We start from the raw sequence: 19,086 nt of genomic DNA, 5'->3' as shown, positions 1-19,086 counted from the left end.
TGAGCTTTTTGAGTTAGAGTCTCTCACTGACTTGGACCTAGACGGATTATCTAGTCTGGCTGGTCCGTGAGCTCCAGGACTCCGCCTGTCTTCAGGTCCCCAGAGCTGGGATTATCTTTGCACAGCACCACACTCAGTTTTTAACACATGGGTTCTTGGGGGTCCAACTAAGGTCCTCATGTGTGTATGGAAGGTACTTTATTGACTGAGCCAGCTCTCCAGTCTCTGAGGGAATCTTATTGAACAGATATCTACAATCAAATTAGCAAACACACACACACACACACACACACACACACACACGTGTGATGCACACTATCAGTTCATTAGAAAATAAAACAGCGGCATATCAGATGTCATGTGAAATACCCAGAAGGTTCTGGAGTCAGGTCCAGAGAACACAGGGACCACTGAGAGGTGAGGAAGGAGAGGAAACGCTGCTGGGTTGGAGAGATCTGGGCACAGTGCCTGGTTCATAGTCCCCATCGGTTAGAAGCAGGATGCTGTGAACAAACTTGGAAATTCATTCAGAGCTCTTCCCAAGAACTGTCAGAACCATGGCTGATAAGGACGGCCATCTATCACTTAGTGTGGCAGCACAGCAGGTCCGTGTGAGAAACAACTTAAACAAGGAGAGATTTATTTGGACTCATGTTTGCAGAGGTTTTGTGCCAAGACGGGGAAGGCATGGTGATCTTCGTGACAGTGAGAGTGTGGGACTTGGGCTCTTCCCTTCTCCGCGGCAGACAGGAATCAGAGGTCCCCCAGGCTGCAGCAAGCTAGGACATAGCCCTCATCCCTGACATCCTACGGTAGCTCTCTAGACGCCCCTATTCAAAAGATCCTACCGCCTCCACAAATATTATTGCCAGCTGGAGCCAAATGTTCAAACACGAGACTGTGGCCAACGTGAACTCAGAGAAGCCAGCACAGTGTCTCAAGAAAGAGTTCGCCTGGCTTTGGGAAGGGTGACGTTTGGAAGGAAGGCTTTAGGCAGAAGACTTTATCAATAGAGTTGACTCAAGATTGTCACTGACTGAATAAATGTCGGCAAGGGACCAGAGAAGAAGGGAGTTCTGGAAGGTGAAGCCCTAATTGCTTATATTTGTGGTATTTGCAGATTTAGTGATAAATATAGATACATCCACACACAAATCTCCCTCCTCTTTCCTCAGAGGCTGTATTTGGAACTAAATGATGAGACCACCCACAGAGTAGGAGTCTTGGGACATTGTGTGTGTGTGTATGTGTGTGTGTGTGGTTAATGGAGAAGCTGTTTAAAAGAAACAATCACAGTCTTGAGAGAGTTTGGACAATAAATCATAACATTGTTGTGACAGTAATCTAAGATTCAAAGGGCTTGGGAGACACAGCTGTCAAACAGTTGGGTGAAGGCGCCTCAGTTATGAATAGGAAAGTACACATCTACCCTACATCAGGATCTCAGGGTTACTGCGTAAATGTGGGTGGGGTGGTGGCGGAGGAGTTGCCCGAACTGAACTCCACTTAAGCAGCCTGCCCTCCTCCACGAATCCTTGGCTTCCATGGGAAATTTGTTGTGAAAAATGACACTAATTCCACTCAGGCAGAATGGGATCTTCAGTGGCAATGACCTGGGAGACAGAGGAGCATTAGAGTTAGGGAAATGCACTGAACACAGCCTTAGGTGGCCTAGCAGAGCTGTGGAGAAGGGGGTGAGGGAAGCCTGCAGCTGTGCTGGCGTCTGCAGTGAATCAGGACATCAGATTATCAGGGAGGTTAAGGGTGATGTCATGGAAAGAAAAGTCCTTTGCCAAAGCCACAACAGCCTTGAGAGAAGATGGCCAACCATCTTATGACAGTCAATAACTTTGTGTGAGTGTGAGTAAGCAAGTGTGTGTGAGTGTGTGTGTGTGTATGTGTGTGTGAATATGTGTTTGTGTATGTGAATGTGTGTATGTGTGTGTGAATGTGTGTGAGTGTGTGTGTATGTGTATGTATGTCTGTGTGAGTGAATATGTGTTTGTGTATGTGAATGTGTGTATGTGTGTGTGAATGTGTGTGAGTGTGTGTGTATGTGTATGTATGTCTGTGTGAGTGAATATGTGTTTGTGTATGTGAATGTGTGTATGTGTGTGTGAATGTGTGTGAGTGTGTGTGTATGTGTATGTATGTCTGTGTGAGTGTGTGACCGTGTATATGTGTATGTAAGAGTGTGCACATGTTATCATAGGTGTGCATGAGAGGCTAGACAATTCTGGTAAGCTGGCTGGCCGGTAAACTCTTGGGTTTGCCTGTTTCTGCCTCCCTAGAGCTGGGATTCCATGCAGATATCACTATGCCTGGCTGGTTTTTGTTTATTTGAATTTTATGTGTATGTGTACTTTGCCTGTATATATGTCTGTGCACCACATATGAGCCTGACACAAAGACCTGAAGAGGCTGTTGGAGCCCCCGGAACTGCCAGCACATCTGTGAGCCACCATGGAGGTGCTGGGAACTGAACCCAGATCCTCTGGAAGAGTAGCCAGCATGGGTCTTAGCCCCCTCTCCAGCGCCGCGGCTTTTTACACTTGGGTTGGGGACTGAACACGGCTTCTCGTGCTTATTCAGAGGGCAGTTAAGCAGCTGAGCCCTGTCTCCAGCCCTGAAACTCACACTTTATATTTGGTGAATACTCATCCTCAAGTTATGACAGCTCCCAAGAATAGAAGCGATTGGAGTGCAGCTGTCTAAATTAAAAAAAAAAAAAAATGATTGTCTTTTTTTTTTCTTAGACAAAATGGAGCAGGATATAAATCGGATCAACACCTAGGAAAATCTCATTATTGTAGCTCTGAATTTCCTAGTAGCCTTGTGGGTAGAAAGAGGGAAATTTTGATAATCAGGTGGTTCAATAAAAGATGATGTCAGTACTTGGGAGGGAGGGTGATGCCGGAGGGTTACTGAGATCTCCAGGGCAGCCTGGACTGCGGTGTGAGAACTTGCTATAGAAGAACAGCATCGGAGTGGTTAAAAATATCAGAAAACAAAACAAAACAATCAGACTAAAGAGAACTGAATCTGGTTGTGAGAAAAAACACACATCTAAAGGGGGGCTTTGAGCAGGTGTGTGGAGGGCTGACGGGGAAGCTGAGGGGACACCTCCACACCACACAGCTCCGCTATTTGTGTCTCTTCTTCCTCCTAAAACTAGCTCGTCACGTGCCCTGTTTTTCTGGTATGGCTGCTGGCTTTGTAAATGTACATTTTGGTTGCTTGCCCGTGCATGTGTGTGCCCATGTGTGCATGTGTTTGGACATGTGTGCACACGACAGTATGCATGCAGGTGCACGTGTGTGAGGATTAGAAGGCAACCCCAGACATCCTACTGCAGGACTGTGGTCCACACTGAGTTTTGAGACAGGGTCTCTCATTGACCTGGAGCTAGGTGAGGCTACCTCGCCAGTAATCCCCAGAGATCTGCCCGTCTCTACCTCCTCTATGCTGGGATCACAAGCACACATCAACATGCCTGGAGATATGTATTATGTATGTATGCATGCATGTAAATATGTATGTATATTGTGTGTGCGTATGTGTGTGTCCTAGGGATCAACTTAAATGCTCATGAATGAATACACGGTAAGTACTTTACTGACTGAGCCAGTGTGTCCTGGTATTTCTGATGTCCCTTTGGAAAAAGCCACAAAGACTAGGACAGTGCTGTGCCCTGCGGAGACTTGCATCCTGGTCTCCCTGTGCTCTGAGTAGACATACTCATACACTTACATGCACTGCTTTGCGTTCCTTACAGCAGTACAGGTTGACACAAGGGCAGCCTCTGCCTGTCACCCACCTTCCTTGTCTTCTGAGAAATTATGTGGCTCCTGCACACTGTGGTGAGGCCAAGGGGACTTCTTTCTGTTTTCAGTAGCTTCCTGGTCACGTCCATAAGTCCTTCTCTTACTCCCACCACACTTCCACATTCTCATCTTCATACTTTATTACCACTGTGCACATAGTGGGGCCACCTCTCTGCTCCTGCCTTTCACATTCTCAGGCACCAGAAGCCACACCATGTCATTCACGCCTTCCGGGCCTGCTGTGGTATCTCCAGCACTGAGCCCCAGTGCCTGGTGGAAAAGGAGCACCCAACAAACATTTCATTGACTTAGCCAGTGTTCCTATTAATACGGGATAAACAAGTGAATGGCACAAGGGAAGGTGACGGAGAACATAAGAAACCATCCGTTCAGACATGATACAAAGGGACTGAACATTCCAGGGGCAGTTGGTCCTCAAACTAGATTGTGCCCCAGAACTTTTGAGGAACTTGAGAAATAAAGGTGGGGCCCAGGCAGTGTCCTCTCCCTGTGGGCTTGTCTCCAGACCACACTTGAGAAAACTGCCCTCAGACATTCTCAGCCCTCGGGGGAATGCTGCTGGGGAAAGCTTCGAGGAATAGTGATGAATGGGGGTCAGGTCTCAGGTTCAACCGGGTGACCTGAGAGTCAGGCAACCATTTAAGAAAGAATGGAACAGGACCAAACACAAACAGGCAATGGGTGGAGGGTAGGGAGGAGGGCTGCGGTTGGCTTCTGGCAAAAACTTCTTGGCTGAGAAATTAGCTGCCTCCAGCCTTCCGTCTCTGCTGACCTAACCTAACATTTACTAGCACGAAGGAGAGGATCAAAAAAGAGGCCCACGTCATCTCTGATGGAGAGGCCTGAAGACCACAGCAGTTTCTGGTTCTAATCTGCTCCCCCCCTCACACCTAGGGCAGTGCAGAGAAAGCCAATTTCTTTTCTTGGTGCTCATAGTCTTCATGACTTGAGGTGTGTTGTTGGGTGGGTGGATGGGTGGAAGTCACCATCTCTTGAAAGCTTCTTGCACCCCACACAGCTTCCATCCCTCCCTCTCAATTCCCTGATGATGGGTAGATATAGGAAAGAGGGAACACTGGAAATCAGAAAAAGGACCATTTTTCTTAGCCCCGAATGCCAGCTCCTCTGTCCTTGGCTGTGTTCCCCAGGGTCCAGGGTAAACTGTATGGTAACTTCCCACCTTTCCCCATCCCCAATGCCCTCTGATAGGCTGGGTCCCTCTAAGCTCTCCTCTCAGCTTCCACTCTTTCCTCTCTTACCTCCAGACACTGTGGTTTGGATATGTCTCTTCTCAAATCCATGTTCTACAATGTGATAGATAAGTATTCACAGGTAGCCCTAAGAGCTGAGGAAGCCTCTTGGTCCTCTCACTGGGATTAAGTCCCTTGTGAAGGTAGGTGTCCTCCACTTTTTGGCTGGCTACAAGCTCTTAAGAGGTTTCCGTTTGAGTCTCAAGGGGAAACTCTGACATGCGCTTTCCTTTTGAGTAAAAATTTATTAGAGGTCCCATTAATGTCGTGGATAGACAGACAGACAGGCAGAAGTATGGCTGGGGTTCTGATAAAGAGTTCAGCTGTTAGTTGCTATAGTGTGAGCCACAAATCCCCCTTTCCCTTGATAGGGAGTTGCTCTCGGTGTACTTGTGAACACTTCCCAGGCTTCCGGAAGGAGTCTTGGTAGGCATTCTCCTTCGCCAAGGTTCCAGAATTGATGGGAATAACGCACACCCGTCCACTTTGACCCACCTAAGATAAAGAGGCAGCTGTGAGCTTTGTGTGAAGCTAGAAAGGATTATGCTAAGGCGAGAAGCAAACACGGGTTATGCCAGATATCTGAGGACTATAGTTTAATACACAAGCCCTTGGTGCTCAGTCCCAAGTTGCTACTTAAAAATCACACAGCTGTTGGAGTTCTGGCATTTATTACAAGATTCCACACATCTCCAGCACTCCTGCAATTTAGAGTAGAAAGAAAAGTACATTTAGAACATTATAGGAATGCTATGGCAGAAACATAGGCACACTTAGGTCTCTCCGTGATGTCAGAATTTACTGAATAACTGAGTTCACAAGCTTACCTGTTTGGTTGGTTATAACCTTCGTGTACATCTATGTACACCTTATTCCTTTCCCTTGTTGGCACCGACAAACACAGTTTGTTTGTTTTTTTAATCTCTAATCTTTATTAACGTTACCTCCCAGACTGCACATCCCACACCAGTGTAAGTTACAGATTGGGTACAAAAGAGTTCAAGACAGCGGAGAGTTCCAGTGGGTTGGGAACTAACTCCGAAGCAGAGACTCTCTGGGGCCCAGGTAGTTGAGCTTAGGAGCTGAGTCTGTTGCAGAGGCACAAAGCCCTAAAGCCAAAGCACAAGATGGCCTTGGTCAGTTGGTCAATTGGACCAAGGGAACAAGATTTGAATGGGCTGCGTCAAGCAGTGGTGACCAACCTCAGCCAAGTTGAAACCCCAGAGACTCCCAAGGAGAAGTTCTCTGTTAACCTCTAGACAGATGGACATAGGGGAGGTTGATGGGGATCATCACCATAGCAACAGGGTGCATTCCTCTTTATGGGGCCCAGATGACAGTGTTATACTCTGCTTGGGTCTAACGTCTTCTAAAAGACTTTAGATCTGTTTTATTTACTTTTTTCTGGTATGATCTCAGTATTCTCAGCCGCTCATATGTTCCCAATCTACTCCATACATTTAGAAATGCTACGCCTTTTATTTTTTTACAAATAACCCATCGGTCTGTGCCCCATGGGTGGTGCTGGGTAGGCAGTGGTGTCTATGTGTGCAAAGACACTGTCCTTATTCCCAGCATTTGTACACACGGTGGAACCAAAGGCTGGCTAGTAAAATGGCGTGACCCAGGGCAAGGCACACCTTGAAGGTCACTCACAGGACTTGGAGTAACTTCATCGCACAGCCTGCTCCTTCTGGTGGCCAGAGTCTATAGATTTAAATTCGTAACCCAGTGTTATGACCCAAGACCTCATACCTTCCCACCCACCTCCTGAGCGCTTTATGCCCATCGTCAGACCTGTAGACCTAACCTTGAAGTCTTTACTTCATCAGCTCTGTCTTTGGGAAGGTTAATAAGCACAGACCGACGCCGTAACTGAGATGGTTCTAGATAAAAAGGGCTCGGAGCCCAGGGGGCTTCGGTGTCCAGATAAAGTGCCTATCAAGGACTGATGGGTGTTGCCGCGCTTTTGAAGCTCCCTGTCCCTAGCACTTTGTGCGTCTAATGAACCCTCTGGTTTTAGCAGATCCAGGGAGTTGGTCCCCTCAGCTTCCTCATCAGGCACAAGAACAGAAGGCGCTGTGTGGCCAACAGACTTCATCATTGATTTTCCCAACTGGGGAACTCTGGAGAATGGGGAGGAGGGCTGTTAACGATTGTATCAGGAAACAGACACAAATTTAACGATGCAGGAAAGCAGGGCACCTGTGGATCTCGTCCTTTCTCCCAAAGCACTGCCCGCCTCATGGTAGCCCTTGAGTTATTTGAACGTATTGATTTATAGCAGTATCTGTCCAGAGTGTCCTTCCCTCAGAACCTCACAAAAGCTTTAGTTCATTCTGGTATTTGATTGAACGTTTGTGGCCTTATGTATGACTGCATTTTCTTTTACAGCCTATTTTATTACAAGCAAGCATGAGACAGTCCCAACTAGCTTTGAATCCTTTGCAAAAAGGGGTGGGAGAACCACAGGTCTGCTCTGTTTCTAACTCGTGGGGTGGGGGTGGGGGTCTACAGTAAGCTTATCTCACCAGGAGTCTGTGCTAAGCAAGGTCTGTGACTGATGCAGCAAAGTCTATGTGTGGCACCTATCTGCTGTTCATGTTGCCCTGAACTTGACAGTGGTTCCGAATCCCAGGTTCTGCCTCTGTATGCACTCTATGCCGCCATCTTCCTGTCTGGAAGTGCTTGGAGTGTAAAGGCGGGGTCATTTCTGTTCACCACTCCTCACCAGACCACACAGAATTTGGTGGGGGATCTCCAGGAGCTTAACCACTCTGGGCTGTCTGTCTGTCTGTCTGTCTGTCTGTCTGTCTGTCCCCCCTTGCAGGTAGGCTCCATGCCATTAATCATAACCTCAGGTGGCACAATTTTATATCAAAACACTTGTAACTTTATGTTTTTAATCCCCCATCAATTGGAGAACTCTGGGAGGCTGAATCAACGTTTTCTTTATAAGCAGATGAGAGCTCGCCCTCTGCTGGGCAGACTCATAACTGCTACCCACATTAGAAGGAAAAATCAGCTTCCACATTCTATTTTGAGGAAGAAAATAAAGTTTGTCTTTGGTTTTAAAAAAAATAGCCTTATCCCCGATTTTTAAAATAGGGTTATTTGATTCTCTGAAGTTTAACTTCTTGAGTTCTTTGTATATATTGGATATTAGCCCTCTATCGGATGTAGGGTTGGTAAAGATCTTTTCCCAATCTGTTGGTTGCTGTTTTGTCCTATTGACAATGTCCCTTTCCTTACAGAAGCTTTGCAACTTCATGAGGTCCCATTTGTCAATTCTTGATATTAGAGCATTAGCCATTGGTGTTCCGTTCAGGAAATCTTCCCCTGTAACTATGTGTTGGAGGCTCTTCCCTACTTTCTCTTCTATTACTTTCAGTGTATCTATCAGGTTTTATGTGGAGGTCTTTGATCTACTTGGACTTGAGCTTTGTACAAGAAGATAAGGATGGATAGATTTGCATTCTTCTAGAATTGTCAGCTGAGGAATATCGAATGGCTGAGAAGCACCTAAAGAAATGTTCAGCATCCTTAGTCATCAGGGAAACACAAATCAAAACAGCCCTGAGGTTCCACCTCACAGCAGCCAGAATGGCTCAGATCAATAACTCAGGTGGCCACAGACATTTGCTGCTCTTTTTGGCACTGCCTTTTCAAAAAGTAATTTATCGTTTATTATTTATTTATATGTATGCAAGTGGAGGCCCAGAGACGACCTCAGGTGTCTGAAACTGGAGTTGTTGGTGGTTGTGAGTCTCTTGGTTTGTGTTGGGATTCTGTAAACCCCACCCCTCAGCAATAGCCAGGCATGCTCCACCCCAGTTACCTGACACTATAAAAGAGACTGCTAGCCCCCTCCTCTCTTCTTGCTCTCCCCCCTTCCCCCTCCCCCTTTTCTTTCTCCCTCTCTCTCCACGTGCTCATGGCCGACCTCTACTCCTCTATTTCTCTCTTCTCTCTCTCTCTCTCTCTCTCTCTCTCTCTCTCTCTCTATCTCTCTCTCTCTCTCAACTCTCCAATGACCTGAATAAACTCTATTCTGTACTATACCGTTGTGTGGCAGTCCCTCAGGGGGAAGGGTCCCCCAGAGGCATCACCCTTTCCCCCAAGCCTCGCCACACCTCCATGGGTCATATTCCCCCTGCCCCCCTTTATCCTTTTCCTAACAGTATGGGAGTGGGAACTAGGTTGCAGTGTTCTGAAAGAGCAGCAAATGCTAAATCTGGAGCCATCCGTGAAGACCCAGTCTTCCTATAATATTTTAAAATTTAATTTTAATTTGTGTGTATGTGTGTATCTGTGTGTGTGTGCATGCACGAATGTGTGTACATGCACGAATGTGTGTACCAGAGCGCTAGCCTCTCATGCACACTAGCCTCTAGGGGCTCAGGTGTCATTCCTTAGGCAATGTTCATCTTGGCCTAGAACTTGCCAAGTAGATTAGGCTAGCTCACCAGTGCTTGGATTACAAACATCACTCTTTGAGCAATTTCTGTCCATCTTTAGGTCCTGGGGATAGAACTCAGGTTGTCAGGCTTGACAGCAAGCACTTTTCCCCAATGAGCCTGCTCACCAGCCCGCAGAAGTTTTCTAACTTCCCTCAAATCAAATGCACAGGTTATACCTAGTGAGGAAGCTGCAGGGTTTCTAAGTCACGCCTTTGTGTCAGCTCAGCAGACATCAGCAGCTCAGCCTTCCAGGTGGCCCCGCCTCTGCCATACCAGCTGATTGCATTTCACAGCAGAAAACCCCCCAGCGTCCTCTTCCCAGCCCCTCGTTTTCTTTTCACAGACTGGAAGGAATAAAACATGAGGGCCAGAAAGATGACCCAGTAACATGAAGCCCAGTGTGCAGCGCCCAGTGCTCGTGTAAAATCAGCCGGTCAGTGTGCACATGTCGCCCCAACTCTTAGGGAGGAGGAGTAGAGGTTCCCGGAGCTCGCTGTCAGTCAGTCTAGCCAACTTGATGAGTGAGAGAGTCTGTCTAAACCTTTATACACACACTACACAACACACACACACACAGAGACTCACACACATTCACATGCACACACATGGACACACACGCACATACGTGGATATACACAGAGAGACAGGAGAATATGCATGTCACTGCAGTGATAGAAAATGCTTGTTCCAATGGGAACGCTCACTTACTTTCTTTGGTTTACACGGCAGTAGAAAGTTTTGTTCTTACATGCCCTTGTGTCCCCTCACCTGCCTTCTGCCTTCCCTCTTGTTCCCTGACAGGAGCATCCTAGAAGGCGCCCATGACACCACATGACAACCATGAGTGCCGTCCTGCTCTCTTCTAGTTCCACATCCAATTAGTCACCATTCATAATGTATTTCCTCTTTAACGTGACTTGTCACCATTCCTGCAGTTCGGGGCTCCTGGTTTCTCTCCTGCTCCCCAGCCTTAGTAATTATTAGAAAAATGCAAATTAAAGCCACAGTAAGTGTAATCTTACATAGTCCAATGGTATTGATTCAAAGTAGTGAGAGCCAGCAAGTGGTAGGAAGACCAGGGAGAGAAAGGGATGCTTGTATCTGTAACGTATTGGTGGGAGCGCACAACAGGAAAGCCACTGTGGAAGGCGGCATGAGGCCTCCTCAGGAAAAAAAATACAAAACTACCATTTGATTCTCTGACCCCACACATATGGGTGTATATAAAATAAGCCATAACCAATATGTCCAATGTATCTGCATGTCATAGAACAACTGTGACACTGTATATGTTTTGCACTTACACAAAGTAAATAAAAATACAGTAAGCATTTTAGAAAGTCTTTCTCAGCAGTGTGTGTGTGTTTGTACACTTGTTGCACAGTGACCCTGGAGGCCAGAGGTGACATGAGGCATCTGTGGGATGCCAGGTATGGGCTGGGACTCTTGGCTCTCTGAAAGAGTTGTATGTACTCTTTTCAGCCCCATAAAACTAAAAATAAATATCTATGTCTTGTGTTTCAGCATAAAAAGGCAGGTGAATGAAATGATTTATACATGTATGGAAACAGCACATAGCACCTCTGAATATATGTATACATATATGTGTATATATATATATGTATATATATATATATATGAACTGTCAGAGGAAAATTTAAATATACATATTTCATGTAAATTTGTGTATTTGTACCTATATACAAATATGTAAAATTTTAAAAACACATAAATTGACACATATAATTTTTACATATGTAATATATATATATATATATTACATATATATATATATATATTACATATATATATATATGTATATATATATATATATATACACATGGAGAGAGAGAGGATCATTATGTAGCCCTGGCTGGCCTGTATACTAGGCTGGCCTCAAACTCACAGAAATCTGCCTGCCTCTACATCTCAAGTGCTGGGATTAAAGGCATGTGCCACTGTACCTCAAAAGAATTAAAAAACAAATGGGGGGCACTTTTGTAGCCTCCTTCACCCCATCTCTATCTTGGAGGGGGAGTTCACTAGCATAAGGGACTCTTCCTGGTACTCTCTGTGGACACAACCCGGCACAGTGTATACAGGAAATGTCACTTTAAAACGTTTTCGTTTAATGGGCACTCACAGTCTTGTGCGGCAAATGTGGGGAGACCTGGAGCACAGTTAGGGCTTTGCACTCGGGGGCTTGGAATGTGTATTTTAGTGCTTGCTGTGGATGCCAAGGTGACATTTTCTATACAGAGGAGTGTCCCCTGTAAGCCTGAATAGTGAAGAACCTTAGGATTTAGAAATCCATCTTCTCGGTGTACATCCAGATGACCTGCAGTCAGTCTGTCCACGGGAGCCCTACACATGTGGGTTCATTCTGCCCTCTCCACAGTAGCTGGAGCCAGCCTTTCAGTCTTCCGTAGAAGGAGGGTCACCCCCATACTCCAGCACTCCGGGTGCAGCATTCAACAGGGCTTTATTTGGAACATTGTTTCTGTCGTAATGGCTTTGTGCATGCTGGGTGAGCACCCTACCCCCAGCTACAGCCCCAGTCAAGAGACACTTCTCAGTAGAGGCCATGGTGCTGGTAGAGGTACCTGCAGGAGAAAGGACTGGGCAGTCAAGAGTGCTTACCGCTCTTGTAGAGCACCCAAGTGTGTTTCCACCTCTGATAGCTCATAACACCCGTAACTCCTAACTCCAGAGGATGGAACTCCCTCTTCTGTCCTCCACAAACATACACACACAATTAAAAATAAATGTAATCTAAGGAGCTTTTAAAGTAAGATTTTTGCTTTAAGAATAGATGTTTGTCAACTGGTCAAGGCCACACAGACCTTTAATTCCAGCTCTTGGGAGGCAGAGGCAGGAGGGTCTCCCTGTGAGTTCAAGGCCAGCCTGGTCTGCAGAGTGATTTTCAGGGCAGTCAGAGCTGCATAGTGAGACATTGTCTCCACTCCCCGGGCCGCAAATAGATGTTTGTTTGTTATACTTTTTGTGTATTTTGTTGCAATTGTTTTGTATCATTGTAACGTCTGACATGTTTAGGATGCAGAAAGTGTCACAGCCTGAATCCCTTTACAGCTGGAGTTACACCCACAGCCCCTAGTCACCTGTATCCTCTCCTCTAAGGACTGTTTTCTCCAAAAGGATACACATGTAGACCATTGGGTGACCTTTTGATCCTGCAGTGTCTTTGAAATAAACTTGAATCTGCCTATGATCAACAGTGTCTTCCTCTTTCTGGCGGTGTGGTATTCCACTGGGTAGATAAACTCACACAGAGAAGGAGATAGAAGTTTAATGCTTACCTCTATAGTTGTCAGGGATTAAAAAAGAAACAAACCAGGATTGACCCTCATGGTTGCTGATCCGGAATCCTCAGTGAGGCATCCCGAGGACCAATAGGGGTTGGACAGATACGCGACTCTGGAGAAACTGGCTAAGTCTGTGGGGATGAAGTGTGAGGATTGGCCCACCTTGGGAACGTAGACCATCTATAGCCAGACATAAAACATGACTCACACGCAAGCAATGATGGATGATCTGAGAGCCACAGGGTGGAGCTGTCTGGGCACCTGGTCCTCACTGAACTTCTTCCTGAACAGCCACCTGCCTTCATTCCCCAGTCTTCAGAGCTGGGCTGCAAACTGGGTTTGACAGAAACAATGGTGCTCCTTCCATGTCTGAGTGGTGGCTAACATAGGGTTGCCCTGGTTGCCATAAGCGAGGAGCTCCCTCAGCCCAGTGACAGCCTTAGTTTCCCATGTAAGAACCTAGACTCCAAAGGATGATCGTATGCTTATAATTTAGCCTAAACTGCTTTGAGCATTTTGCTTGCAGGTCATGTTTGAATCCTTCTTATCTTTTTTATTTATTTTTTCTTTCTTTCTGTAAAAACCAAAGCTTTTATTTTATTTTTTTAATTTCTCACTGAATATTTCATCTTCCTGTCTAAGGCATTTTTTTTTTTTCCTGGTCAGCTTAGGAGTGTCTTCATAAAACATTTTTTTTTTCTAGCCAGTGCACAGTGGATTGAAGCCAGGCTTCCCCCCAGCCCCTTCCGTCATGCACACATCAATCACAAGCATCAAACGCAGCTTTCCTCTGCTGAAATTCCTAAAGCCAAGCAAACCAGGGAGAAAGGAAAGCGTTGTGGAGCAGGTTCGGATGCACCCTGGCTTTGTTTTCAGAAAGGGGGTGCTTTTGGCGGCTGCCTTAGGCATGAGTGTAGGAGGTAGGGTGTAGCTGTACCTTTCCACCATAACGGCGGGTTGTGTTCTTTGATATACATAGGCCTCTGTGGAAAGTCTGTTGGAAAGAAGAACCTCACTGTTGAAAAATAAAACAAGGCTCTGACAACAGTGGCCTGAGCCAGAGATTGTTGCTTTGTGTGTGGTGCCTGGTCTCACTACTGTTGGGGATGTTTGGCTTTTATTTCAAGAATACTTCTTATTTTGAAAGGTTTTTATATTACTCCAGGATCTACTATAAACATAGATATATGCATGTGTGTGTGTGTGTGTGTGTGTGTGTGTGTGTATGTGTGTCTCCTAGGCATGCATATTCTTATATATTCCTAGATTATTGTCCTTTTTTATATTCAGGAATTTTTGTTATTAGTTTTTTTTATTTTCAGATCAGAATTTTTATTTGTTGAGCCTCAAAAAGCAGAATTCAGAAATAGCCATCCACTCCTAGGACATTTAGTGGTAAACATTGTCACCGTCTGTCTTTCATAAGGTGCGTTCACATGCACACATTACAAGACAGCAGACATGGAAACTCTAGGAGGTACATGCGCTGTCTTGCTCACACTCTTGGGAGGCAAAGATTTTGAGCCCACTTTGATAGAATGTGGAACTCACCATGGATTTCCTATAAAAAATTCTCCCGGGATGTTTCCACTTTATTTACTGCAAGTACAGGATTGAACGTTTCTCCCCATTTTAGCACTCTCCAGAATGGGTAACAAAGCTCCAAAAGGTGTTGATCCTTTTAGCAGGGAGCGCACACGGACACTACCTTGCTGATCCCAGACCTTGCAGAGACTTAAGGAGTCACCAATACATAATTCATTCCAAAGAAAGCCGGTCAGCAGGGCGCTGTGATGGACGGAGGGGCAGAATGCTAGCGAAGGCGCAGGGTGAAGAATCCTGAGGTTTTGGTGCCATTTCCACTTAATGAGTCACTAGTATAGCAAGTGACCTACAGGACTTCGACTGTGACCACGCCACAATCTTTCTACGGAACTGCAAGGACTCACAGCTGTGAGCTCGGGTTCCAGTGCTGGGCGCAGCTGCAGCCCCGGTCCCTCAAAGACTTAAGGCTGGGGCATATAAAGGAGGTATTTTTGCCAGAGGAAGACTCCTTTGGGGAAAGTCGTTTGGCTCCCTCTTCAGGGAGGTCTGGCAGGACCATCTCGCAGTTCTCTCTGTTCTTCCAATCAACTGGGGTGGCAACCGGCTTGGCTGCTGTCCGCTGGAGGAAGTCGATCACTCTGAGCATCTCATCAAAGTTGCTGCCCGTGGTGGCCGCGTAGAGGGTAGACAGCTTTAGTTTCTTGTCAGGGCCAAATGTGAACACCACACGGGCCGTCACAGGCATGCCTTTATCATTCCTCTCTGCTGGATCCAACATGTCCCATGTCCGAAAGGATGGCAAAGTCCCTGTCCTTAGCATTTCTGATGGGAAATGGTAACTTTTCTGTGGGTGCTGCACCGTTGTAAAGCGCGGTTCTCCTTGCTCCAGATAAGATGGTCCTCAGCACTGTCTACTGAGAGAGCAATCAATGTAACAGTCCTCTTGGCAAACTGACACCAGCTTTGCAGCTCTGCTAAGTTCTGTGGTGCACACGGGAGCAAAGTCCCGGGGTGGGAAAAGAGAATGCCCCACAAACCTCCCAGGAAACCGCGGAATCGGATGCGGCCCATGGTAGTATTGGGGTCGGGGCCTTTGTCCTCGATCAGGATCAGCAGCTCTCCAGGCATGGTGACACTGGGAACAAGGAGGCGCAGCCGCAGCAATGAACCTTGTAATTTAGTTTTCGTTTGGGTCTTTTATTATTTATTTATTTATATTTATTTATTTGAGATAGGATCTCACTAGGCAGCCCTGAGTGATCCGAATTTTACTATGTAGACCAGGTTAGCCCCAGATTAACATCTACCTGCGTCCGCCCCCCAGATGCTGAGATTAAAGACATGCACCACTCTGGCCAGCCTAATTTGACACTTTTGGCGCCCGTGTGTGTGTGTGTGTGTGTGTGTGTGTGTGTGTGTGTGTGTGTTGGGGGTGTACATGCACATGTATGTAAATATGTGAATGGGTAGGTAGCAATCCAAGGACAAACTCAGGTGCCATCAGCCTTTATAATTATTGTTATTTGATAAGCTCATACATGTATACAATGCGTTCTGATTACTCTCCCTCACCTTCTCTCACCTTGCCCTATCCCATTTCCATCAACACCTTTGAGACAGGGTCTCCGTGGCCTAGGCACACCAGCAGACTCAGCTGGCTTTGAGACCCAGGGATCCTGCCTCTGCTGCTGTGCTGCAGAGACAGCAGGGCTTGCCCCCACACCTGGCTTTATTTTGGTTTTTAAATATGGATCAAATTCAGGTTCTTATGCTTGCAAAGCAAGTCCTTTACTGACTTAGCTAACTCTCCAGCCTCTCTCACTAGGATTTTAGTTTAAAGTATTGGATTAATTATGTTCATGACCTACATTTCATCTTTTTTTTTTTTAAAGTGGCTAAAGAAATTATCCGTTGTCACGTACCCGAGTCTTTCAGTCCCAACACTGAATCTTGTCACCATGTGCCTGCTCTCATCATTATTGTGTGTGTCTCTTGATTCAGGCTACATTTTCCATCCTCACCTTCCAGATTGTTATTTTTCACGTAACCATAGTAAACCTGAGAAGGTTAATTAGACATCTGGGGTTGGGTCTTGAGTGCTTTGGCAACGTATCTGACATGCATCACTTTGGAAAATATAAAATCAAATCAAAATAAAATGAAATCGGGGGGGAAGGAGATAACATCTGAAATATAAATACAGAGAATATCCAATAAGGAAAGAAATCAATCAATCAATCAATCAATCAATCAACCTATCAATCACTCTGGGCCAGGGAGAGGATTCCGACAGCAAAGTACTCTCTTCAGCATGAGTACCTGAATTCAATCCCTAGCACCCACTTAAAAATAGGGGTGGTGTTGTGCCTGTAACCTCAGCACGGGGCAGTGAAGATAGAATCTTGCACTTGATGGGCAGCCAGTCTAGCCAATGAGTGAGAGACCCAGACTCAAGAAATACTGTGGAGAGCAATAAGGGGTGGTACCTGCAGTTGCTCTCTGGCCTCTGCGTGTGCACACAGGGACAAGTGTACCCATGGTTGCAAACCACATGCTTACACACACACACACACACACACATACACAGATACATAGGCACACAGAGACAGAGACAGAGAGGGGAGAATGCACACAAAAACAATAATAATTTTAAAAAGAAATCTATGATTTCCTTCAGTGGTCTCAAAGGACAAGGAGATTTCAGTCTGTGAGCCCAATGGGTAGCAGGCTGTAGGCCTGGGAATTTTGCAGGTTTTATGGTCAGTATACACACACACACACACACACACACACACACACACAGAGGACCCCAAGCAGCTCAAATCAGAAAACAACATCAAAACACAAGAGGGGGGCAGGGGGAACAAGGGAGAGAACTGTCCAGTAGCACAGGCTCTGCGACAAATCTGTCACTTGGGGGTGAGAGATGTTTCCAGAGCAGTCTTAGCACCTGCTCATTGGCCACTTCCAGGGAAAATGTGAGGCTGAAGCTCTCTGAAGGACCAGAGTCAGGCCATAAGCTCTGTCCTTTCTGGCGAGTGTTGTCAGACCCTGCTTGTGACAGCTCATGGCTCCCTGGTGGGGATAAAACAACTCTCATGGGAAGCCCCTTCCCATACATCAATGTATGGCCCTCGGTAGCAAAACTCCACTGTTTCTGAGCGAAACTCCACTATTTCAACTGACTCCAGTTCTTGGCGCTCAAATGCAAATTAGCTCCATCCCTGCAGTTTCCCATCCCAGGCTCCCACCCCAACATTTCCAACAATTTCTAGTAAAATGAATGGTTTGTCTTTGAGCAACTGTACTTAGCTTATTCTCTCCCGAGGCAGGATCTTTTATCCCGCATTGTGGCCCGTGTGCGAGGGGAGCAGGGAACACGTTTAAGTGCGTGCAAGCCAGGGTGCGGTTCCTGACACTCCCCATCACTTTCTTGAGACAAGGTCTGTCTCACTGGCCTGGAATTCACCAAGGAGGCTAAGCTGACCTGTTATGAAGTTCCAGGGATCCTCCCATTCCTCCCCAAATGCTGGGGCAGCAGGGCTTTTTCACATAGGTTTTGGGGCCCACCAGAACTCAGACTCTCATGTGTGCAAGGCATTTACTGACACACGTGCTCAGCGCAGAGCCATCATTCTGTTGTTTGTTTGTTTAGCTACCCAAGGAATCCCTAGCTTAGTGAGCACCGTGAGCTCTCGTTCTAGTTCTATCCTACGCCTGTGATCAAATACTCTGACCAAAAGCAACCGAGAGGGAGAAAGAGGCTTACACTTCAGGTCACAGTTTGTCGCTGCGGGAAATTTGGGAAGAAACTCAAGGTTTGGGAACTTGAAGAGTTAAATTGAAGCCTTGGAGGCTCACTTGTCAGCTTGCACACAGTAGGCTTTCTTAAACAATCCAGGGAATGCTGTCGCCCACAGTGGGAGGGCTGGGCGCCTCCTGGGTCAACTTCCAGCAAAGAGCACCCCCCACAAAAAGCTCACAGCCCAGTCTCATTTAGTCAAGTCCTCAAGGGTTTGCTCTCAGATGACTCTGGACTATGTCAAGTTGACAATTAAAGCTGAATGAGACAGTGCCCAACAAATATTTGTTTAGTGAATAAACACTGGCGTTTATCTACACTTGAGTTAATAGCTTAGTCCATTTTTCTCCCTCGGTTCGTTGTTCATATCGTGGCTTCTTGACCCCCCCATTCCCAATTTCGCCTTTGTCTGCACCTCCTTATCTTTCCCTTGTCCTGCCCACTGCAGCGGATGACGATGCCCCTGAACACGCCAAGCGGTCTCCGTCTCCAGCTTCGGTCCACAGGCCCCTCTCTCCCGGGATGCCCTTCCGGTCCCCTCACTCACTCCCGTACCAAATGCACTCCACTCATCCGTTGCTGCTCAGTCTAAACACTGTCTACCCTGTTGGGTTTCCGACGTCATCTCCTAAATTGATATTAATCGCTTGCCCCCGTTGTAGTCCGGAGCTATTTTCTATTACAGAAATTATAGAGCCAAGTAGCAGCCATTTATTTTATGGAAGTGCTTTCCGTAGCCTAGTGAATCTTAACCCAGACAGCATGGCAAAACCACTCGAAAATGTGCGGATGAGGCTGTCCTCTCTCCCATTTGTGTCGGTTACCGGGAAAAAGACCTATCAAACGTTAAATTGATTACCA

At 46.3% G+C, this 19,086-nt stretch overlaps 1 pseudogene across 1 annotated transcript; it reads right to left on the bottom strand.

Annotated features, from left to right (window-relative positions):
• Nucleotides 1-14,884: 14,884 nt before the first annotated feature.
• On the bottom strand, nt 14,885-15,551 carry LOC308432359 (peroxiredoxin-6-like; annotated as a pseudogene). Its single transcript has one exon. The product of its transcript is annotated as a peroxiredoxin-6-like (transcript).
• Between the last annotated feature and the right edge of the window lie 3,535 nt (nt 15,552-19,086).

The sequence above is a fragment of the Micromys minutus genome (assembly GCF_963924665.1).
Source record: "Micromys minutus genome assembly, chromosome: 18".
In the NCBI taxonomy this organism is placed as follows: domain Eukaryota; kingdom Metazoa; phylum Chordata; class Mammalia; order Rodentia; family Muridae; genus Micromys; species Micromys minutus.
The sequence above is the reverse complement of the archived record's forward strand: the minus strand, read 5'-3'. Positions and strand labels throughout refer to the sequence as shown.